Below are 25,228 nucleotides of genomic sequence, written 5' to 3'. Positions count from 1 at the left end.
TGTGCCAAGCTTCTGACTCGTATCCTCCTATTCTCGCATGCCATGACTTTGTATATGTGTTTTTATAGGGAGGCTACCGTTCTTCTGCTTGGCCACAGTTCTCCTGCCTCGGGTGTTCCCTGTATCCAAGCCTTGTGGGCTACGCGTGGCTCCTTCCACCCCAATACCACGCCCCAAGCCTCGCAGATGGAAAAGACGATGTTCTGTCTGGGTCTACACCCCGTCTGGCACTCAGGCCCTTTGTGGCCCTGTCCCTCTCCGCACCTCTCTCCAGGGCCTTCTCTGCAACGCTGCCCCTTCTCCATACCGCGGCCCTCTCTGGAGCTGGGGCCTATACACCCAGAACACTGTGCCGTCACTGGGGCCGGGGTCCTCACACTACCGTGAGTCCCCTATGAGGCCTCCTCCATCCCCTTATAGCCTCACCCAAACCCCCGGTGTAATCCATAGCAAACATGAACAGTAACATAAACACCAGCCTCTTGGCAACAACTTAAACATAAGCCACTAGCTCTAACTATGCTCAGGCCTCCCGGGTTTTCTATCCTGCCGCGGTGACTAACACTGCTCTGTCATTCAGGCTTCTCTCCTTTCTGGCAGGAAGCTCCTACATCCTTAGCTGCTGGTAGGGAACTGCCTCTGGTCTCCTGCCTGTGCTTTATATAGGGGCCAGGCCCTGCCCCTTCCTTCAGCTGGCTAGGCAGGTGTAAGCTGGCAACCGGCACCTGAAGGGTTATCCCAGCACTCCTAGTAGCAGGCACCCTAGTGCCCTGCTACACTTTCACTTGCAGCCTCCAGCATTTAAGGTCTAGAAAGGTCTTATTCAAAGTGTCTACCCCTAACTGCCTTGCTCAATAGCCACTCATGCCCCTTTCCGTCAAGACTTTGTCCAGTCCCTTTTTGAACCTAGATAAAAACAAGATCTTTGAATCTAAACTAAACTTTCATTGTGTGAGGATGAGGCTCTTGCCAAAACAAATCTGTTAATAATAAAATGTCTTTTAAGTTTTGCCTGCTGCCTTGTACTTTGAACCTTTCAAAAAAAATCATTTTTTCCTCTACTGCTTGGGGGAGTGGAACAGAACAGGGTGAATTAGTTTAGGTCCAACTAAGTAACAGAGCAAAAACAGAATATATTTTTTTTTCCTTTGTTCCTAAAGTTGATTTACTGTTGCTTAGTTCCTAGCCCAGGTCACAACCAGTCCTAAAAGAGATCTTAATATCCTCTTATTAACAAAGCAGTGTAGGTGTTGGAAGCTTTGGGTTAGAATACCCAGGTCACCTAATCTTGACTGAAGCATTTGCTCATATTTAAAAGAAATGGAGGCTAGGGGACAAACCGGGAAATGCGATTATCTTTATTACGAAGTGCAGACACTGCATGAGTATCTCTGTTGCTTTTACAATGGATTATTTGAGCAGCCCGAAAGGATCCTGCCAAACTAAACAACCTGCTTTCCCAGCCCACCTCTCTCTCTCTCTCCTTTCAGGGGTAAAAAAAGAAAAAAAAGAAAGTCTATGCTGGAGCTTGATCTCATACTTGGAGATGAACACTGAACTTGTTTGCCTGGGAACTGCACAGAAGCATGTTCTGGGGAACCAATTTTTATTCTTCCAGCTTGGCAGGAGGGAGGACAACACAGATCAGACTCGAGTGAGAGAACTCCAGATAATGTTCATTTGCCAGCTAGGGAGTAATGAAGCCTGAGGGGAATAAATAATTTTCATAATGGCGGTTCCCACTGGCCTGGAATGCAAACCCTCTACAATTAGACTTTCTTGATGAATATATTTATATTTTACTTTGATTTATAGTAAGCAAGGCTTTTGCAGTGTGATTCTACCACGCTTATGTATTTTAAGCTGCTGGAAAAAAACCTCTTCTGGGTTAAGAGTTCAGTGCTTGAGTTTTCCAGCTGGAGGAGCCTGAAATCTAAAAACAAAACTCTAGCCAGGCATTGCTGTGACCTGGGCATGTTGAAACCAGCAAGGATGTTCAGAGAAGTGTCTGCCTATGCCTTGAGGAACAAACATTATGGGCAAGGAAAGTAATGCTCCGTTCTCTTTTTCATAAATCAATATCTGGGTAATGTATAACTTATGATACCTAACAACTTTAAAAACCAAGTTCCGCTTTTGTCAAACTTCTTTTTCTCAAAAGTGATTTATTATATTTAATTCCTTATAAGGAAGGATATTTTTAGCCCAACTTTTAAAAACAAAATGAATTTTAATTGACCACTGTATTGAAGGTTGAGTGAGTTTGGTGGTACATGATGTAGATGGGAAATGGATGGAGCCTTTTCTGTGCTCCCCCTACGGTGCTGCTAGTCGCCGAGCTGCTACCAAGGGGTTCCTAAATCTTTTTGTTAAACCACTGCTAAACTAGTTATTTCCCTATCCTTCATTGAAGCCAAGAATGAACCAGGGGGAAACCAGTGATAAAATCACCATTCTTTCCCTCCTCTGTTCTTAGTTTGTGCAGGCTGTAAATTTGTGGGCTTGCCCAAAGTAGTTTCATACAAGCTTGTACAGGTACAAGGGCAGCTAGGTTTAAATCCATCTGAAGCAGGATCTGGGCTTTGATTGCATCATCTTCTTGTCTTTCCTAGCTGGTCCCTAGTTCTGCTTTTGTCAGTATGAAACATTGCACTCATCTCGCGTTAATCTTTGCCATTTTTTGACAAGTAATGTTTCTTGCCTTCTGTCTTTATTTTAGTGTCCTTACAAAGACACTGCAATTTGCATTTAATCTTGTATTATTCATTCTTTTCCACATAATAAAATGCCAAGTCTTTCTGTCTTCTCTTTGTCTGTAACTGGCAGCATTGGGTTCATCTTCTGCCCTAGTACTCCAGAAATAGACTGGCATGGGAAGGCAGGTCCTAAGGGTATGTCTGTGCCATGGTGACAGTATTTCATCACTGTCAAAGAAATGAGCCCCACCTGCCTACTCTTATTCTATGCCCCTCATCTCTGGATATAAGGCAATGAGGATGATCTTACGGGTACCTCAAGCACTGCATTCAAAACCTGACTTTCCAGTCTTTTCAGGAGCAGTGACTTGGGGCACTCTGAGGACATCCTCACCTCCTTCTTATTGGGGTTGATCCTTGCCATGCAGGAGCCAGTGGGCAGAACTCATTTCCTTAGGGGCAGCCCTGACCACTGGGTCACCACCGAATAGGCCAGTGGTGTGACAGCCAGGAAAAACTTTCCCGTTTGCAGGACTGTGACATGCATGCATGCTCTTCCTGCATTAGGGTTTTCTGATAACCCTGAAGCGAAGCAGAAGACCTGGTTTGTGTTGCAGCTCTTCCCAGTCCGTTCTCCCCCTCTACTTACTCCCTCCCCCCCCAAATCCCCAACCCAGGTGCTCTTCCTGGAAACAGTGGTGCATGGGACATTTCACCTTGCCCTGCATCTCTCTCTCTGGGAGATACCGTATTAGGTTGGACCAGGAAGGGCTGTGGCACAGGTCGGTTCTCCCACTTGCTTTAGGGTTATCGGAGAACAGTAATGAGTTGGGAGAGCACACACATGCTGTAGCCTTTCCTGGTCTGGCTGTGCAGGACAGCTTTCCCTGGAGGCAGCAGCACGTGGTTGAGAAGCACTGAGGTAAGTAGAGGCAGCACAGCAGTGGTTCTCAACTGGGGTTGCTTCCACATTCAAAACCATTATGAAGGAGCACTGACTGGAAGGGCTGAGAACCACTAAATATAGACGGTCCCTGTGTGAATCCCTGACTCTTGATGTTCTTATCTTTAACTAGGCTATATTTTTTACCCAAATGTTCTAGTCCTATACTTCTCCCTCTTTAGCATTCTCCTGTTTGATGCAAGTTGTTTGTATCTTTTTATTGCTTCCTTCCAGAGTTAGTATGCAAACCAAGGCTTCTGTTTTGCAGTGTGCTTATTGCAGAACTCATTGCATGGCTTAGTGTTGTAGGATGACATGGCAGGGATGCACGGATAACTGCTGAAAATTGCATTCCTTTTTCTAAGAACCGTGAATGGCTGTGTTCTTTTTTTTCTGTGCACGTGCTCATAGTAGGCCTATATGAAATAGTCATGCACACTTTCTGTCTAGGCCAGTGCATGCGTGTGCACGCGTGTGTGTAAAGAAAAAGGTGTTATGTAAGATGCAAGATCAAGTGGGTTTAAGTGCAGGAGAGAAGCTGCAATTCTCAAATTCTCATCTGAGCGCGGGCAGATTCTTTGGCCTAGAGCAGGGGTGTCAAACTCGCCCTAGGCTGAATCTGGGCAATAGGGCTCCTCCCAGGTCAGATCTGCAGGGCTGGCAGCAGCAGTAGAGGTCAGGTGGTGGGCCAGCTGCCCTGGTTGCCCTAAGGCCTGTGGAAGCACAGCCTTTCCTTGCCCTCCTGCTGCTAATGGCCACATCCAGTGGGGGCCCAAGTTCTGCAGCAGGCTCTGCCCTCTCCTGCTGATTCTCCAACTTCTGTAGCCCAGCAGCATGATGGAGCAGCTCAGTGGATTGGATGCAGCCTGTGTCTTTGATGCACCTGGTCTAGGGAAAGTCACTTAGCCTCTTGCATTTCAGTACCTGAAAAACTGGAATAAATATGCTGACCTTGCAAATGTGTTGTAAAGTTAGTGTTCGTACAAAGTTTGGAAGGAGTAAAACATTTTTAAATTATTTATGTGCATTGCATGCATACTCTCGTGGGTGATTAAATATTTAACTCCTTTTTAATGTCGAAGGTGTTTGTTCTCTCTGGTTTCAGTCCATAACAAATTGAGGATTTTGAAAAAGGTGCATTTGGTTCTGTAAACATCTACACGTATGCACATGTGCATGCGCACATGCCCTGCCCCACTTCCCCATGTTTTGCTTAAAAATAAGAACGTACACTCTGCTGGTAAATAGGGTTAAGTGCCTTTTCAACCAAAATTGTAGCACCGAAGGAATGAATTCCAGTTTGAATACTCCAGTTAGCTTCATCAATTTTCCTCCATTCTTCATAATTTTTTTGCCTAACTCCCAACACATGTCCTTGACAGGATTAAATGTTTATATTAGCGTGACTGGCTTTGCATGCTCTGAGGAGACAGTAGCAGGTGAGGTAAAGAAAAATAGACCAGTAGTGCAAACTCCTAAACCTCGGGTAAACTTGGCCACTCTGGTAGAGAGTAACCACTGGGATAGTAGGAAAAACTTGATCAATACAAGTTACACTAGGCAACATTTTGTCTGTCCATGTCCATCCCAGGATAGATCTTTAGCAGAAGACAAACCGGCTATTATCTGCTTCCCTTACAACTAGCAGTGAGGTGCAGGATAATTGCACATTTGTCCATTCCTTGTTTGTCTTTGTTATGAACAAGCATACTTACCTGTCAGATTTTCACCTGCATGAGGCTTCTGCGGCTAAGCTGTTTAACCACTTGAAAGACCTTGACTTCAAAAAGAGTATGCAACTCCCTCTGCAGTTATTTCTAAGGTAGCAGGTGTATTTCATATCATTGGCTGGGTGCTAGAAGTAGTCCCATTTGACATGGGAGTTGCACCTGTGTCCATGTAGAGAAAAAGATTATCTTTGTGTGTGTGCGCACAATATATCTATATCTATATATGGCACCTGTGAATAACCCTATCTTCTGTTGTGTTAACAGAAACCTTAACACTGTACTTTCTTGCATATCACAGGCCTGGGAATGATGTGTACCTTGTTTTGGGAAGAAAGAACAAAGATATTCCTAAATCATGGATGGATACAGTCTTCTCTTGTTTTAAGATTGGAAGAGATTGCAGATTAAGACTACATTATTCTGAGCAGAGGGGTGGGGTATGGAGTGGGCAAATTTGCTCTTTGTTGAATGTTGCAGATACCTTGTGAGGTTGATCATGGTGGTATTTTTTTCTCATTCTTGGAGGGTGTGGGGTCATGTACACTCCTAGGGACTTCAAAGGGGGAGGAGAAGCTGCAGCTGAGAACCAGGAAGCAGCTGTTCGTGTGCATGAGCCTGTGGTGATAGGAGTGGAGTTGCCCCGCTGTCACCCTGGATGAAGCAGGACTAAAGCTGGGGTGGTTGTGCTGAACTAGCATTGCTGCAAACTCATGCAGGCATAATAGTTACAGCCTAACAATGGCTGCCTGGTCCCAAAAACCAGGTCCCCCTCCCCTTCTGAAGCAGCTACAAATGTACATTTGTCCATACCAAGAATTAATCCAGAGTATTTAAACTCGGAAGGACATCCTAGCGGATAATCCTCACGTGCTTATTAGGGCATGACAAATGTATGATGTTTCCTGCCTGAAACCAAGTCAATGGTTAGGTCTAAATAAAGGTTTCAAGTTTCCTACTGTAGCCTTGCTAGACTGCTTGCAGCCTTTCTCTTCACCCCCCCCACCCCCATCCTCAACCTTCCCCATTCCTGCACTCAGCAAAAGATAATATTCATCTTCTGTGTGGCACTAGAACAGTGTCCCTGCTTAGCATGCCATGGATCTGAAAGACCAGCTGTTTCAGGATGATTAAAACGTGCTCCCCACTCCATTTCAAAAAGAGAGGTGAAGTTTTTGGATAGGTGGAAACAATGGAGTGGATTCAGCCTGCATTTTCTCTATAGCATTTTATATAACACTCATTTACCAGGCTGACACTTGTCTTTAATAAACCATCTGCATTGTCTGCTGTGGTTGATTAAAATTACAAGAAACTGTGTGTGTGCTGGCTCTTGCTTGAAGAGATAATATCTTTGAACTAAAAGGGAAAGGTAGTTCATTCAGGTCAAATTACTTCTTTTGTTAGATGACATTGTAGTAACCTTCGTTTGTATCGTAGGAAATAAGGGTTCAAGCAGAATGGTGTAATTAACGGTTCATTGCAACATAATGTTCAGTTGCTTAATTAGTCAAATACCTGGAGCATACCTCTGTATAAAATCAGAAATTTCAGTTCTGCAATAGCCCAAAGAGACTGTTGTTGTTAAATGGCCACTGGCTTTTTAAGTTTATCCTCAAAAACAATGAAGGGCAGCATGGTATCCATAGAGACTGCATGCAGTTTCCTCGTTAATCCTGTATACCCCTGGAATAGTTAGTAAATGACCACTTAGTTTTGAATTTCAGGAGTAAACCTTTTGTATAAACAGAATGTGATTTGGGTTTCAGTAATTGAGGGACTTTAAATATGTAAGTCAAAGAATCGAATGGGAAGGCGTATCGTGAAGCCCAGGTGTTCATTTGGGTTTGTATGTTGGGGTGGGGGGAGAAGGGGCACTTGTGGTCCTCTTTAGTTTGATTTGCTTGAAAGAACAAATATATTTGGCTGAATGATTCTCAGTCACGTAGAACGAATATACAGCTGGCTGTAAAATGCTTTGTCATCAAAATTTTATTTTGCAGGTATACTTAATGCTAAATATAAAACCTCTATGCTTGTTTTTGGGTGATGTTTCCAAAAAGCAAGAGTGGCCTTCGAGTGTGTGGTAGACTTAATTTTGTACCTAGAAGCAATAGGTAGGTGCTATGGTCTTGGGTTCCACTTATGGGCCCCTGCACATTGTAGGGTTAGGGCCTTTGTGATTAAGAGCTGGATCCACAGAAGGACATAATGCCTAAAATAGGATTTAGGTGGATTGTAGTCTGCTTAAATTTAAAGCTGTGATCCAAAATGCAGCAACTCAGCAGCTGTCTCCACCCGCGGGTGTCCAAATCCATTAGGCGTCTCGCAGCTTGACTTGAACGGTCCTTAGGTACCTGCAGTTCTGCCTTAGTGCATACCCAGGTTTATAACCTAATGCTCTCACCTCCTGGACAAGTGCTGTAATCGCTAGGCTGTTCTCTAATGCGGTGGCCATCTCCCCGAGTGCCTGTGCTTTCAAATGAGCCCTGGTCAGCTCTTCCAGAAAACGGATGTAGGCACATCCTGTTGGAAGGATTCTGGGCCCAGGAGCCCCTGTGGATAGGGCGGCTTCCGTGCCTCCTGCCTGGGTTCAGGCTGCACAGAGGGACCTGGCGAGCAGGGAGTGCTTCTTCGTGGTGTACCGAAGAGCGCTGTGGAAATAGTATAGACTTGCTTGTACTCTCCCTTGCAGTGTATAGAGTCAGTGCCTGGGCTTCCACTCAGTGGGGGACGTCTGAAGTTAAGCATTGCCACACTTAACTTTCTTGGCACATGAGTCTTTTGGATTTGAGTGTAAAGATGGCAACTCCTTATTGAATTGTACTTCTTCTTAGTATTGTGGAGCCCTTGAAGTTGGGGAGAGTTGGATTAGACTGTCACATCAGCAATGTCAATTCATCTCTGACTACAGAATTTTCTTTTTCTGGTGAAGACATGAAAAGCAGAAAGGACCCAGATTGATACACATATCTTTTCTCCAATCTCTCCATCCACCAATTAGTCTGAGTTGGTAGGACAGGCAACTTAGAATAAAGCTTTTGCCTTTTAAACATAAGAAATGTAATCTGATAGTCCGAAGATTGAATATAAATGAACTCCAGCAGCAGTCTGTAAATCTTCTTTTTATTATTATTATTACAGCCATGGTTTGGGTGGCTGTAGTAAGTTTCAGCTTTTTATAATAAATATTTCATTTTTTTTTCTTGCATGCCAGGGAAGGTAGAGCAGACGTTCAAAGAAAGCTCTGGAAATAAAGGCATAAAGAGACGGGAAGCCCTTCTTAACAGGTGCTTTAAGTTCAAAATGATTAATATGCAGCATAATTGATTATTTTACATTCCAAATATTGATAACCTTAAAGGAACACGGCTGTGTTTTTTTTAACCTACAAAAGCTTTATTGTCAAATGTGGCAGGCTGTTTTTTTTCAGAATTGATGAAACAGGAATCTGTAGGAATGCTATGAAAATGCATTTTTATAATTCTTTTTTTTTTTCCTCTTCCTTTTGAAGGTGACTTCCACGGCTATGCAGCTTTATGCAGTATAATGATGAATGGGAGTCTGTTGTTGTAAACATCCCCGACTGGAAGCTGTAAGAGAAATTCTAGCTTTCAGTCAGATGTTTGCTGCCACTGGCTACTCTCAACTACATCGGAAAGAAAAAAACAGGTATAAATATATGTAGTTCTTTTTTTTAATGACTTGTGCCTTTGGCTATGAGTCTTATCCTGGCATTGTGTAATTTGCTGTGGAGAGAAAGCAGACGGCATGGAAACGCGACCTGTAGCTTCAGCCTAGAATAAGAAGCCGTATCTTCTGGTATAAAGAGAAAAAGGTAATATTTACATTACAAAATGTGGAGATTACTGTCCCAGAACCTAAATTAGGGGGGGGGAAACAAATTTAGGAGCAGTGTAGTCTTTGGCAGTTGCCAGTGAAGGTCTGGATTTCTTTGTATTGTCAGCAAGTTCCTGTTCTGCTTATCAGCCTCCTGTTGCAGCCCCGAATCCAGCTTTTCAGCTCTTCATTTAAGTGTATCCGGCTGCTTGCACCCTGACAGCAAGGAAAAACCCAGAAGAGGGGTGTGTTGGGGAAGAGGGGGGTGGTTAAATGGTTAGCGAGAGCCTCTGCTTCCCTCCAGCACACTTACGGCTGGTAAAATGGGCAGACTGAAATAAAGGGACCAAGTCGTGTAACTAGGGGTGAGCAAGTGGGTCACAAGGCCTGGAGGCCAGCTCAAAGGGGGCACAAGAATGGAGGTGCAGCCAGAGTATAACACTTCCTAATTACACCTCTGAAGGGGCCTTAAAAGTCCTTGTCCTGACTGCAGAATTTCCCCCAGTTTTTGGCACTGTAGAAGACCCTTCCCTGCCTTCATTTTGCTGCTTCTGTTAACAAAGAAACCACAGCCAAAGAGGCTGTCATCACTTAGATGAGCCCTGAGGGCAGTCTAAGGAGGTCAGCATGCAAACGTTGATCAGGCTTAATGTTTAGAAAGCTTCAAGCCCCTGACACACCTAGCATGTACTGTACAATCACACTATCAGTGTATTGCTGCAATGGGTTTTGTTCCAGGTTTATGTCTGGAACTTTACCTTTCTGTCCATAAGTTCATAGTCGCAGTTAAATGGGGAGGCATGTCCAGACCCAATAGCAGCCAGGGTCCAGGTGGTCACAGAGATTTCTTTGCCCCCAACCTCCAGGCTGTGAGTTCAGTGCTGTGCCTGCACTGACGGCAGCTTGGATAGTCGCTGGAGGTAACTTCAGCTTTTTAACTTGCTGGCTAAGGTACACTATTGGTGCACTGTGGCACCATAGATGACTTCTTGATGACTGTTGTCATGAGAAACAAGATTTTAAAGTGCAGCCCTTGTTCATTAGATGCATGATGTTTGTTTTAATATTTTTCTTCTAAAATAAGATTTTAAATGCTGTGTTATTACCATGGTTGTCTAGTGCTATTCTGCGGATATTGTATTTACTGCTGTTTCTCTTGGGGCTGGAAGTGACCTTGGGAATCATCTAGTCCAAACCCCATACATGATTCTGTTTGCTGGATTATTAATGCATACTAATATGTAGTGTTTTACATGATTTTTTTCCTGACTTGGGGATAACAGTACATGTCCAATTTGTGGGTTTTCTTCATTTTGCCACTTCTTTTAACAATGACTTAAAGTGAGAATTTGTTTTCCTAGTCTGATATATTGACACATGCTGTATAAACAGCATGTTCCACTTCTCATATTGCTTCCTTTTGCAGTTTTGCATCCTCAGTGTTTTAGGACTGGGTAGCAGTTTCAAAATTGTTGGCAGTAATTTTGAATATAGGTCTAGGCCAAGATGAGAAAAAACTCTTCCATGAAATATATATTGACACTTCTGCATAATTGGGCCTTCATATTCTCTAAGGCAGTATGCTAATCTGTGCTTATGTAATAACTCCTTATAAAGTCCTTCTAAGTGTCTAGATAAGTGATTTTTTCAACAAGGGTGCCAGGGCACCCTGGAGTGCCATGAGATCCTTTGGAGAGTGCTATGAGGTGTGAGCTGATATGCAGGCTCAGGCTTGTTGCTGTCCTGTCCCCACTGCCCAACCCCTCTACAAAGAGGTAAGCACTGTAACAAAACCATTTTTAAAATGGCGTGCTTCCCAATTCATAAAAGCAATGGAAGGGTGCCTTAAATCTGGAAAGGTTGAGAACCACTGCTCTAGGTGTCTTAACATACCACTAAAACAACAAAAACCTGGTATCCTTGGAATGATTATTTCAATAAGAATTCAGTGGTCACTACAAAAACTGCTTTCCTACTCCTCCCACACTTTTGAGACAAAGGAAGTATTTTATACTGTTGTATGGTTTTTCTCCATCCAGTTGCCTGATTCCATAAAGGTGTTTTTTTTCCTGTTTGCTTGCTTTTCCAAACGTTATTAGTGTATTCTCTTACTCCACACGAATTTAAAGGGAGGATTTGATAGCATCCTTTAAGTACTTGCAGGGTGATTACAGAGAGGATGGAGCTAGACTGTTCTCAGTGGTGGCAGATGACAAAATGAGACGCAGTGGTCTTGAGTTACAGCAAGGGATGTTGTGGGAGGGCACCAGTGGTGCCTGCCACTTTCTGGACTAGATTAAGCAGTCAGCAGGTGTTTGATTACAGCGGCCATTTTAGACCTTTGGCTGCCTATATAAACAAGAGCAGTTTGCTGCTTGGAGGCAGGCAAGAAACATCGCTTGGCTGGGCTGCTGCATGGGAACATCTTGCAGGTAGAAGCCAGGAGGCTCTAGTCCTGGACATGACCTAAAACTGCACCTTGCCAGGAGTGGGTGATTTGGTGGGGCTCCCAGTTGCACAGGACCCCCAGGTAAATGCCAGGCCAGTTACCACCCCAGTGAAAGGTGGGTAGGGGCACCTTAAACCCAGCCCTCACCTTAGAGTGGTTATATGATCCATCTAATCCAGGGAAGGCCAGGTAATCTTCTTGACGCACCTGAGTCTGCTGGGCTGAGTGACTTTCTGGGCCAGGCATGCTTTGTGAAGCATCTGAGCCGGGAATGGGGGACCCCGATCCCTGAGTGCAGGCAGGAGACTTAGACCTAACCCAAAGGGCCCAACTGGTCAATGCTGGGGGCAGGGCCCAGCAGGGGTCAAAAGGACCAGGGGCCCACCATGAGGGATGCCCATATAGAGCAGAAAAGCTTGGGGTCCTGACTGGCCTGAGACAGGGCCGGGGCTTAAAGGGAAGCTGAAGGGGATGGTTGAGTTGGCTGCCTGAAGTGTCTTCTGCGAGGCTTGGTCTGTGGTATAGGGGTGGAACGGAGCCATGGATAGCCCCCCGCCCCTTCTTTCCCTCCCCCCATATCGGGATATATAATGGGCAGCCTCCCACCTTTTTATCTTGCTGGGATCCTTCGACCTTCCAAAGGATCCTTCGATCCTTCGATCCTTCGACCTGGGGAAGCTCTTTGAGAAGATCATCAAGGAGCACATTTGTGATGGGCCGGCATCCGAGATGATGCTCAGGGGCAATCAGCATGGATTTATTAGGGGGAGATCATGTCAGACCAACCTGATTGCCTTTTATGATCAGGTCACAAAGGCCATGGATGCAGGTGTCGCGGTGGATGTAGTCTTTCTGGACTTCAGCAAGGCCTTTGACACCGTCTCTCACCCCATCCTAATTAATAAACTAGGCGACTGTGGCATAGATGCCTACACGGTCAGATGGATTGCAGATTGGCTGAAGGGTCGCACTCAGAGGGTGGTGGTGGATGGATCATACTCGACTTGGGGGGAGGTGGGTAGTGGAGTCCCCCAGGGCTCGGTCCTGGGGCCTGCGCTGTTCAATTTCTTCATCAGCGATCTTGATGTTGGGGTGGAGAGCAACCTGTTTAAATTCGCTGATGACACCAAAATTTGGGGGGAGGTGAGCACGCTAGCAGGGAGAGAGAGATTGCAGAAGGATCTGGATAGGTTACAGGGGTGGGCAAACAGGAACAGGATGTGTTTCAATACGGACAAGTGCAGGGTGCTGCACTTGGGTAGTAGGAACCAGCAGCACACTTATACGATGGGGAGCTCCCTACTTGAGAGCACGGAGGCGGAAAGGGATCTTGGTGTCATTATTGACTCCAAGATGAACATGGGCCGACAATGCGAGGTCATGGTTGGCAGGGCTAACCGGACCTTGTCGTGCATCCACAGGTGCATCTCGAGTAGAGCCAGGGAGGTGATCCTCCCCCTCTATGCGACGCTGGTCAGGCCGCAGCTGGAGTATTGTGTCCAGTTCTGTGCGCCCCATTTCAGGAGGGATGTGGACAACATGGAGAGGGTCCAGAGGAGGGCCACCCGCATGATCCGGGGACAACAGGGCAGACCCTACAGTGAGAGACTGCGGGACTTGAACCTATTCAGCCTCCACAAGAGAAGGCTGAGGGGGGACCTGGTGACCGTCTATAAACTCACTAGGGGGAACCAGAAGGGTTTGGGGGAGACGCTGTTTCCCCTAGCCCCCGCTGGCATAACAAGGAGTAATGGGCACAAGTTGATGGAGAGGAGGTACAGATTGGACATCCGAAAAAACTACTTCACAGTCAGGGCGGCTAGGAGCTGGAACCAACTTCCAAGGGAGGTGGTGCTGGCCCCTACCCTGGGGATCTTTAAGAAGAGGCTGGATACTTACCTGGCTGGACTCATTTGAGTCCCGTTTTTGTTTTTAGGGTGAGTGGTTTTGTTTGTGTTTTTTGGGTTGTTCTCCCGCCCTGGCGGGGGGTCGGGCTAGAAGATCTATTAGGTCCCTTCCGACCCTGAAACTATGAAACTATGACCATAGCTGACTTCCTGCCCCTGGGGCAGGGGCTGGACTTGATGATCCTTGAGGTCCCTTCCAGCCCTAATGTTTATGAAATGTAATTCTTACATCAAGGCATGGCAGGCAAGTGAGGCGGGTGGCTGACCCGTAGACAGGGGCAGGCCGGTACTTGCACCAGGCATGAAAGTTTGTCCCTGTCACAGATATTTAGGTTACATATTAGGAAAAACTTTCTAACCAGGAGGGTAGTGAAGCACTGAAACAGGTTACCTAGAGGTGGTGGAATCTCCATCCTTGGTGGTTTTTAAGATCCAACTAGACAAAGCCCTGGCTGAGATGATCTAGCTGGGGATGGTCCTCCTTTGAGCAGGTGGTTGGACTAGATGTGACCTCCTGAGCTCCCTTCCAACCCTCGTTTTCTGATTCTACTTCTATCTGGAACAGTCTGTCTGTATTTTAGCTCTCCAGTTTTCTTTGAAAATAGTGATATTCATTTTGCTTTTCTGACTTACAAAGCAGTTAGGTTTTATTTTTTTCTAATTGAAGCCTGATTTCTTGATTTTTATGTGATAGCATTATCTTCCATCCATTCAACCTCTGCAGATTCTCATAAAAGAGTTCACACCCATTTAAAAATAATCAGACATTGACAGCTTTATAGTGCTTGCATGATGGTGTACTAGTTAGCCTCTTGAACTTTATTATGGCAATTTTTTAAGGTACTCTAATTAGAGCAGGGCATATGGAGATCTCTTATTGTTGGGAAATTTACGTTGCAAGCATTGGAAAGCTAATGATTTGCTAACATTCACTGCCTATAACTGGTTTAAGCTAGATTGCTCCCTATTCTTGTATTTTGATAGTCACAGTTATTGTATTTCTGTTATCAAGTATTTTTGCCTTTGGCATTTAACGTGAACAAGCTAAATGACAGTGTGCTAAACTGCTATTTATTGAACAGGTTGCTTGTAACATTTAACATCTGTACAGAGCTTTACATCTTCAAACCACTGTGCAAATACAATACAGGAACTTAATTAAAATGGTTTATGTAAATGAATGGGACCTGTTCAGCTTGATTAGCTTATACAGATATAATGAAAAATCTTTCAAGTATTATAAGGGTCTGCTTATATGAAGGAAAACCTAAGGCCATCAGAGTAAGGCTGGCAGTCTACTCCCTTGCTTGCCTTGTTCTTGAGGATTAAGAATTTCAGAACAGTTAATTGCATAACTCTACTTTAATACCTGGGCTTGACAAGGCAAGTTAAAGGCATTGTTGGCTTTAATTTTGAAATCAATCATTTTCTGTTGATTTTTTTTTTTTAATTCTTCTGTAGTAAAACCTCATATGGCCAATAGCATCATAGTCTTTCCAGGCCTGAGATGACAATAGTTTTTCCTCTAATTTTCATTGATCTGATTCCTGTTAAACTAACTTTGTGAAATGTGAATTGGATGTTTGATCCGGTGTGGGTGGAGGGGAGCTCTGATCTTCTATGCTCTCCCCTTCACTCCTGTTTGTGGGAAATAGTTTGAATTTGACTTTCCACGTACACTTTGGGCACCTGTTTTAATAAAGTTTTTGGAGGGGTGGCTGACTGAATCCTTGTGGAAATTATTTCAATGCTTTGAAATTAACTGCATTAGTATATGATTGTTAGGGTTCCTAAAGCCTTAGACAGATCTTTATTATTGTGAATGTAAAATGGATCATTCATAGGCTTAGGCAACAGTGAGACTTAGTGCCATCCTCCCATCCCCGTAACTTGTAGCACTTGCTCAGTTAACAGGTGGGGGGTAAGCATTTAAGAAAAAGAAGAGAGTCCAAAATAGAGGGCCACACGAGAGACAGGCAGCAGGAGAGGAGGAGGAATTAGACCAACAAGGGAGAGACGGCAAATAGTGGAAGGGAGGGAAATAAGCTGAAAGAAAAAGAGAAGCAGAGGGATCAGTACATACATGTTGTGTTCATTGTATTATCTATACCAGGGGTGGGCAAAATGCAGCCTGGGAGCCGGATGCGGCCCTCCAGGCCATTCTGTCTGGCTCGTGGGGCCCCTAAAAATTTTAAAAATGTATTTATCTGCCCCTGGCTGCCTATCACGCAGCCCTTGATGGCTTGCCAAAACTCAGTAAGCGGCCCTCTGCCTGAAATAATTGCCCGCCCCGATCTATACAGAAACGGAATGCGTTTGGAACTTTACCTGGTGTCGTCCATACGATTCTTTTCCAGGTACCGCTGCAAACCAGAACTGCATGTGCACTATACGTTTGTCCTGCACATACATGATATGGAAACAGCTCTGTTAAGAGAGAGTATGACATAAGGGAGAATCTTCTCCATTGCTCCTTTGACTACTTCCAGCTGCCAGCTGAGCCCTCGAGGACTGGAGAATAAAGGAGAGGAGGGGGTTGTATCAAAGAGCAGAGGAGGTCTGAAGGGTTCATTTGGGAGAAATAGTGTTTGTTAAGGAGGTACCGTGGGGCCAGTTGTCAAAACATCCAACTGCTCATCATTTTGTTCCCCCAGTTGCCAATGTTCCCCACGCATTTGGGTCAACTTTTCTTTATTTTTGAAAATGTTTTGTATCAGAAGTAATCGCAACATTTGAAGTATGTGAAGTTTTATTTACAGCGTTCTCTCAACTGAACTACAAGGAACTTTGCTAGGTAAGTGTCAAGAGCAAGCAACTTAAGGGTTGAGAAGTTCTTTTCTCCATTTCATGCTCAGTCTCTTACGGCCTAATATCTGAGACTGTAAAGCGTATGTATGAATTAACATTATCCAAATGCCAAAAATGCATGTTTTGATTTCTTACGGTCCACTAGGTTTAATAACCTTACTGCACGAGTCCTATGCGTGGTACCAAACTGTACTCGTGTAATGTGCCGAAGCACATGCTTTCAGAAGTGCAGTGGGTATCTTGAAAGCCAGTGCAGTATTCTTATTGTTACACTGACTTTTAGTTCATGTAAACATCCTACACTCAGCTATAACAACTGGAACGGCTGGGAGGTGGATGTTTACTTCAACTGACTTGAAAAGGCAGCCTTTCCGAAAAACTGGGACTCTGTTGACAAGAGAGAATGCAGTGGCTTGAGATTCGGTAACGTTCAAATAAGTTTAATCTGTTATAAATCCCTTTTTGATGTAATTAAACCTGTCAAATGTATCCATTGTGTAAGTGTCTTAACACTTGAGTCACAATTTTATCAGCCTATTGTATAAATCCCATGTGTATATATTTTAAATGTAGTGGCAAATTGTTTTACATTAACTGCTAGTCTGTTCAAATCTGTATTATTTTAACATGCAAAATAAAGTTACAGTAATTTTTATCTCTGTCGTTTTGTAATTTCAAATTTACGTGGTGTAAAATATATGTTGAAGCTTAAAATACTGCTAATATACATCTGGTGTGCAGAAGCATTCCAGTACTGTACCTGTGAAGGACCTAAATACCATCCTTATTAAATGATGATGTTGTAGCAGAGCATAATGATTGCAGTGAGGCTGAGCCCTTTTACGCTAGGTATTGTACAAACACAAGTGTCCCAAAGCACTGAAGCCTAAGAGATGAGATGCAACAGGTGGATGAGACAAATGAGTGAACTGGCATGTAAGGGGAAACAGGGTAACAAATCTAAAATCTAGTAATGCATGTAAAATCTTTGCCTAGTTGGTATCAGTGATTACAATTTTTCTTTATTCTAACTTTTTGTTAAATAAAGGAATGATTTTAGAGGCAAAGTGGCTCGAATGTGCTTAATTTTCAGTATTTTGGCAAGCTTCTTGGAGCCAAGATCTGCTATTGAAATCTGGATGGAAGTAAAAGTTCACAATGCTGCATTGGGACAATGTGTAAAGTGTAACTAGTTTAGGAGAAGGAATCATTTAAAGAGTGGAAATTATTTGGAAGATTTTAAGAATGAAGGGGTGGGAAAGCACCCAGGAACAAATAAATGATCATCAAACAGTATTTGAGGAAAAAACCTAAAAATTAAAACTGTCTATGCAACTAATACAGCTGCTCTCCTACACTTCCACTGTTGCACAAATTATTTAATGATATTTTATCATGTTGTCACATTTGGGAGAATTGCTTTTGCACCAAAAAATTGTCTTCTAGACAAAGTAATCAGGGCTCCTGGATACAAACTGGATACCTCATCCAGACAAAACTTTGTTTGGGTTTTTTACTGTCCAGCATGCCTTTAAACTCTGGATTACAGTACTTCAAGGGGGCACAACATTAATTTATTTTACAGGTGCAGAGATTTTAAAATTAAGGAAAGTCACAGACACTTAATTTTAGCAGTGGGATACATAGGATTGTCACTTGGAGTTCTGTATGCATGTTGAAGAATCAAGGTGAAATTTTGCATTTGCTGATCTCCCTTTTGCTTCAGAATTGAAGTGGTTTGTTTAAGAAAATGCATAAAGGTTTTGTACAAAAATGGTCCACAAAATGTTGCATAGAAAGTAAATCCATAGAGCAGTATAGATCAAATCGTGTGTGTGTGTATTCCCTAGACTTAAATTTCATGAATACTGGAATTCATTTTGTTGTCAGAGTTCTCTTGCTTTGTATGTACAAGCTTTATTTAAAACAAAAAAATAATGCTGGCTCTCTAGTAGGCTATCTTAATTTTGTCTGTGCATTGGACTATAGAAACAAAATTATGTTAAACCAATTCAATATCAAGGGTGCAAATCTTCATCATAAAAGATGGTTACGTGTCTTTGTTTCATTGATAAAACATGAATCTGTCTGTAATGTGTATATGATGAGTGACACTTTTTTTTCTCTTTTTTTGGGCTCTTGTCTGCAAGCCATTAAGTGGAAAAAAAATAGTCTAAATAATTACACATTTTCCTCCTGGGGGTATAATTACATGCTCAGACTAGGTGCAGTATCCAGAAACCTAACAAACAAATAGTTTAATTCTTACACAAACGAATGTGTATGATTTTACTGGTTTCTCTCTGTCCTCTCTCCCCCCACCCCCCCATGGGCAGATGTCTGTCTAAAAAGAGTTGCCTTAGCGATAGGACTTCGATTTGCTGAGTCGCTAATGCATCTTTTGCAGTCCACGCTGTTATAGTCTCTTCCGTCTCCCACCACCCCCCAAAAAACAAATAAAAAGCTGTAGCACTCTGGGGAAAACCAGCTTCTAGGCTTAATGACACAGTAATACAGTACAAGTATTGATTATTGGAAGGATAAGGGAAATGGCAAATGTGCATGCCCATGGGTGCCGTTACAGGTTAGCTTTAAAACATTTTCAACCTGTGGGAAGTTGTTGTAATGTTAGAATAGTTTCAGAGCAATTGGAGAGTAAGGCTTAATGCTGTCAGAGACCTGCACAGCTGTGACATGCTACTAGGGGGCCTGATGAGCAGGGTCATGAGTAGAAGCCAGGACTTTGTTCATTGTCTCTGGTGGGAGAGGTGGGTGATGCTGGAAGGTAACTCGGAGACAGAGAAACCATCATCTGGCTTCCCTCACTCTGCAGCCAGCAGGAACCAGCCAGAGCCATGAGTGAGAGGAGAAAGATCTTAGGAAAAAACCTCTTTGAAGTGAACAGGCAGGGGGGAGCAATAAAGAGAAAGGAGTGAAAAAAGAAGAAAAATAAAATAAAGGATGAAAATTTTGCACGTCACTGTATTAGGATTGAGTTGTGGGGGTTGTAGTTAGGTTAGTACTTGCAGCAGGGCAGAGGTGGGACCCAGCAGGCTCACTGCATGCACACTGGGGCAGAGCTGAGACCCAGTTCGGGTAAGGGGGCTGATGACCGAGCCACTTCAAATGAATTGCTGTTCAGTTCAAATGAAGATTATGGGGGAACAAGCTGAGCCGTGGTGCAGTGGCCAGCAGAGGTGGGGAGTGGTGGGATGGGTGGGCCAGTCTCATCCCCCCCCGGGAAGTAACAGTTCAGGAGGTTTGGAAGTTTGTCCACAGAGCAAAGGAGTGTCAAAGATTGGGAATAGTGCATCTTGGGATGCTGGAGGAGTGAAAACTAGGTGTTTTATCTCCCCTGAGCAGACTAACAGTACTGGAAGGACCTGGATAAAACAGATACAAGAGACCCTTGCTTCAATTGGCATAACTTTTTAAAAACATTTTGAGGGTACTTAGCCCAGGTTAATACCCTTTAATAATGGATGAATGTTCTCATTTTAAGTGCCTTTATGATGATTTAAAAGTAACCTACACTACCACCCCATGTTGCTCCTCTGGTAGCTTAGTCCATTGCAGTGATTGAGAGCAGGCATCTCTATATCAGTTACTTCAATACAAAATTGCTTTGTTTCCTACTGCATGGTCATGCCTACATGAGACGTCTACTGGAAAGTTGCCTAATTAGCTCCACAGTAAATGTTTCGGGGATCTACACCTGTGGTCCAATTAGGTAATAGGAATCTAATGAGCTCTGCAGCAGGATTGTACTTGTATTTTTGTGCGCAGCAACACATGTAGATGCTGACCCGGCTGGTGGGGACTTGAGGGTGCTTCAGTGTGGGGACTGCCTGCCAGCTACGAGCACCTTCATGCCCCAGGACCAGCCCCTCTGCCACATGTTGAGCCAGGTCGGAGCAGCCCTGGGCTGGCAGGCTGACCCCCCCCCCCACCGGGCCCCCCCCCAGCTGGGGCTGCTCTGACCTGGCTCAACATGCTGTGGTCCCGGGCGCACATGGACCTGTGGTGTTCCGGAGCAATAAACTGAGGTGTGATATGCACCAGAATTTAGTGCTGTGAATTAATATGCATGCATAGATTAGCCTCAATAAGGATGCTGCTTCTGCATAATTGGAGCCTTCACTTGAGGTATGGCAGAGCAGCTAAAGTACTTTGCAGAAACTCCAGAGGCACGAGTTTGAGCCTCGCTCCAGACTTGTTCTAGGAGCCACAACCAGACCAGGCTAATTTTAAATGGATGCCTGGTCATTTGGGCTGGGAAGTTGAAGGCAAATGAACACAGCGGTAGCCTCACTCCTTCTTTGTGTCCTGTTGGCTGTTGACATTGGCATTAGCCTGATGAGCTGTTTAACGTGGTTTATTACCCAGTCAAGGAGTACTGATGAGCCTGGAAAGGGGCTCGTGGGCTGTCAAGTCCTGTCCCCTGTATTCACAGGCAGTCATCAACCAAAATCACCCTTCATGCCTACTAGGAACAGTATCAGAAAACTTCAGAGTGCCTTACAACCTGCCCTAAGTAAAAGCAGGGGAGACGAGGGGACTGCCAACGTCTTGCCATCATCCATCGTGTTTTAAAGCTGTCATTAGGAAATGTTTAATTCTATTAATCTTTGTAAAACCATGTTTAAATAGGATTAATCAAGCGGGGTGATACTTTTTGTAAATATTTGGGAAATGCTTTAGTCAAACTTTCAGGCACGATACCTTTTGCCTCTGGGTTTCTTTTTTTTTTCTCCTCCGTCCCCCTGGCCACCCTGAGTTTAACTTATATTTGTAGCATGTTTGTTGAAATCATTACTGAATAGCTATGGAGGGGTTTGGCTGCTGCATTTACGTGGCCAGGGCAGCTAATCGGTAGTTGTTGCGGGAAGGAATCCATATTCATGGTTATGTCATTAAACCTATTTACCTAAGGTTGGGATTGGGAGTGGCATCCTTACCAAGCGCAGCCTTTATGCCCTATTGACTGACACGGTTTAAGTGCATGTTAAAGTGTTGTCTAAGGTCTTTTTCAGGGCAATAAGCAGAGCTTAGTTTGACTTACTGCCTTCGAAGCGATACGCCTCTTTGGTAAGACGGCTCCACTGAAGAAGGCTTAAAAAAAAGACTCGGCTGACTGAGGTCATGCGACTTGTTAGTTGTAGGCCAAACATGGTTTCTCACGTCTGGCAAGAAGGGGTTGATGGGAATGAGCGCTTCTTTGACCGAGCTTCCAAAGGTTCCCCCTCTGGGTCGTTAACTCTGCTACAGATCCGTCTGTCAGAAATCCTCTTTGAGAGTCTAATAAACTAAAGCTGATTTTTCCCTTTTTGCACAAAATTTATTTTAAACAAAATTTTGTTTTAAAATAAACCCCCCAAAAGTATTGGCTGATACTTCATACCAATGAGGGCCAACCTTTTTGGCAGGTGTGCTACAAATTAGCCCCGCAGCCTCTTCAAACGCCACACTAATTTCTTCCCACCCCCACCAGCCAACCAGCTGCCTTTTCTGCTTCCTGCCCTCTTGCCACTGTGCTGTTTGCCCCCTCCCCCATCCACCATGTGCCACATAAACAGGCTGCTCATCCCACTTGTGGCATGCCCGCTGCAGCTTGGCTACTTCTGCTTTGCATTTGGCAAGCAATAAAGGCCAAATCCTGGCAGATTTGAATGGTAAGTTAAGGATTTAAAATCTGAACTGGTGTAGGTCAGCAGTTCTTAGATTTTTAGTATGATTTTTTACTTTAGGGTCCACTCTATTTAGAAAGCACCAGGCACAGAAACCAGCTCACAAAATAAAGGGGGACAGATAGTGGAAAGACATGCAATACACACGGTTACCTTTTGCAGTCGATCAACAAGCTTTACATGGGCGTGATGGAGGAGGTGGGTCTCTTAAGGAGCTAATTAAGTTGTACAACTGTGTTTCCTTCAAACAAAAAAAAATCCCAACTCTACTCTAGGTTTAGGCATAAGTACAAATGGGATGGAGGTGTGAGGGAAGGACCCAAAATAGTGGGCTCTAATCTTTTAATTCACAGCAGTTCTTCCCACCACTATCGACTTCATATGAATACAAAAAAAATCTAGTCTCTCAAATATAAGCTGTTCGGGCATCACTTCTTTTTGTCTGTTGTGTCCTTTCTGAAGAGAGGTTATTGAGCTTGCGTTCTCAGAGTTCACTGTACTCTGAACCAGGTAGGCCCATTTAGTCTGTCTTGTCTTTTCTCTGTCTCTGTCTCTGTCTCTGTCTCATTATTAACTGAAATTCTTCTTCTTCATGTTACTCAGTTTGTACTTGTGGCCTTTAATCATCTGCAAGACTACACCAGACCTGGCTTTGGAGTGGTGTTGAAGTATTCAGGTATTGCTTCAATGCCCTCCCTACTTGCATAATGCTTGATAATGTAGGGTGCCATATATATGTGTGTGCATGTGTGTGTGTGTGTGTGTGTGCGTGCGTGCATGCATGCATGTGTGTAATTGTTTTTTAAAACCGGGCATTGAAGTATTTTGTTCTAACAAGAAGCAAATCTAGCAGAAGGGAAGAGTAGTATAGACTTATGAAGAATGAAGGGAACAAAGTTTTGTTGGTTTGGCTCAATGCCCTTTTAATAGCATTTTTTCTAAATAAAGAAATAACTTCCTGTTGACCATATGACTTTAGGTTATCTGTCTCAGAAATCAAGCACTTTACTAAAAGGAAATGGTATTTTCCATACTTCAGGCAAAAAAATATCTTGTTTCCACATGCAGAAATGTGCTGGCAGGGGGCGGGTTCCATGAACTGAGCCACTGTACTTTGAAGACTGTGGGGCAACCAGAAAAACATTAGCTTAAAGCTCTCTTCCCTGCTGCTGGTGTACTTGGTGCTGTCTTTGATGTAGGCATAGGTAAAATTGTACAGTTTAGTCAGCCCATGACTGACCAGTCTCATAAAAGGCTTAAATCCAGACAGTAGCATTTTGAACTCATATGATCCCAGGTCCACATTGAAAACCGATTCCTCTTGACATCTTCCCCCAAAGGGGTTTGCCAGTACCTTTTGGTCAAGTCCAGTACATTCCCCATGTGTTCATCAACGGTGCAGTCTTGTTGCTGCAGTCGTTCTGCACTCTTTGCAGGTGCTGCTAATGTTTCAAGGGTTGCCTCCTCTGAAGAAAGCACCTCTTCCCCTTCCCCACTCCCAGGAGCTGGCCAAAAAAGTTGCCCTCTGAGGCTGGGGCTCTGCAGATCTCTAGGGAAGTCGGGGACGAGGAGGATCTAGAGTCTCAAAGCCAGAGGCTTTGGAAGCTGTGCTAGGGCTGGCTGCAAGGTATCTCAAGAGGGGCTTCAGGGGGTTGACTACATCAAGAATTGATGTATACTGCATCTGAGATTCAGACTTGTAATAACCACTACCTATGTAATTTTTCTAACAGAATACTGTTTGCTTATCTTTGGAAAATGAACTTTTGCATTTCATGTCTGATGAGAATGGATGTGGACATGTCTGGTACCCAGCTTGTTTATATACATACATTAAGATAAAGCGATCCCATTCATCAATTGGGCTTCATTTAAAATTTAAAGTCAGCGTTGCGTGCTAGTGTTCCATGGGATTTCTTTTGAAAGGAAAAAACCAGTCCGTTGATTTTTCTTTTTTCTTTTTTTTTTTTTTTTTAACAGTACAACTAGGCTAGCCTATACTGCTGGCATGCTGAGACTGCTATCCTGGCACAACTGGCACAGAGCCTCCTAGTGGACATGCAAAATATACCAGCAGAAAGTATTTTCTGTTGCTTCATAGCTATGCCATCTCCCCAGATGCTTTTGCTACCTCCTGATACACTGCATCTACTGCACCAACCTTGCAGCCTTGGCCATACTAGCCAAAGGCTGTGACCTTTTCTAATGCTGCTAGTTGACATACTAATGCAAGAAGAAGCTTAAGTCCATATTTTACCTGAATGTTAAGGTGCCTTGCTTTTGGTCAAGGTAGACTCTTCCTAGTTGTTTTGCATCACTTTGGCTGACAAAGCAGTCAGATTTGGTGTCCCACCAAACTTCTGATACAACTTTCCTGCAAGGTGAAGTCTCCCTTTGACTTTAATGGGGAAGAATACCTATTAAGGGCTACAGGATTGTACTTATTAGGTGAACTTGTATACGACGAGGACCTTTTTAAGTTGGCTTTGGTGAGAGCAGGATTGGAAACAGTTGATGTCTTAATTAAAACCTGTGTGTTAACGGAAATAGCTTCAGGGTTGACATTGAGTTGCAAAGGCAAATATTTTACTGGTTGTACGTTAATTGTATAATATTTCTTTCCCTCTCTGCACTATCTGTAACAAGAAAATTGTATAGAATTCACATCGGGATTTACAGTACGTACTATTACAGAGTAAGTAGGTAGCCTTGTACAAAAAAGTAACTTCTCATAGGGCTTGGCTATGCTTGAAAGTTCATGTGATTTAAGGTGGTGTGTGAATTGAAAAAGTGCAGAAGCTGTTTACGATTAATTCCATATGTGAAAAATCTTATTCCAGGACAAGTAAAAGTGGATTAAGCTAAACAGGAGCAAGCTACTTTTTTCCTCTAAAAAGAGAGTCTACACATGGAGGTAATCACTACATCTCTATGTTCAGACATGCTTCTATTTTAGCACAGTGAGAATTTGGAAGTGTCTGTCCAATAAAGATTACTGTCTTGTTAGCTTTCCGTGCTTTTCCATAATAGTATATTTGGTGTTAAATTGAACTTTTGAATTTTATATGGCACTTTGAAAAATTCAAATTGACATTTTGCATAGCAAGAGGGGCAGAGTGGTGTAAGGTAAGTCTTGACACTCCATGGTAAATCTTGAGCAATAGAGGGAGG

At 43.7% G+C, this 25,228-nt stretch overlaps 1 protein-coding gene across 1 annotated transcript in view; it reads left to right on the top strand.

Moving 5' to 3' along the window:
- The first annotated feature begins 9,048 nt into the window (after positions 1-9,048).
- Positions 9,049-25,228, top strand: part of ZFAT (zinc finger and AT-hook domain containing) — a 226,156-nt gene continuing 209,976 nt past the window's right edge. Inside the window, exon 1 of the mRNA XM_025202075.1 lies at positions 9,049-9,204. The gene's annotated coding sequence lies outside the window, so the exon portion shown is untranslated. The remainder of the gene's footprint in view (positions 9,205-25,228) is intronic.

Source organism: Alligator sinensis, unplaced genomic scaffold (genome assembly GCF_000455745.1).
Source record: "Alligator sinensis unplaced genomic scaffold, ASM45574v1 scaffold651_1, whole genome shotgun sequence".
Classification (NCBI taxonomy): domain Eukaryota; kingdom Metazoa; phylum Chordata; order Crocodylia; family Alligatoridae; genus Alligator; species Alligator sinensis.
Note: the sequence above shows the minus strand (reverse complement) of the source record. Positions and strands in the feature narration are given on the sequence as shown.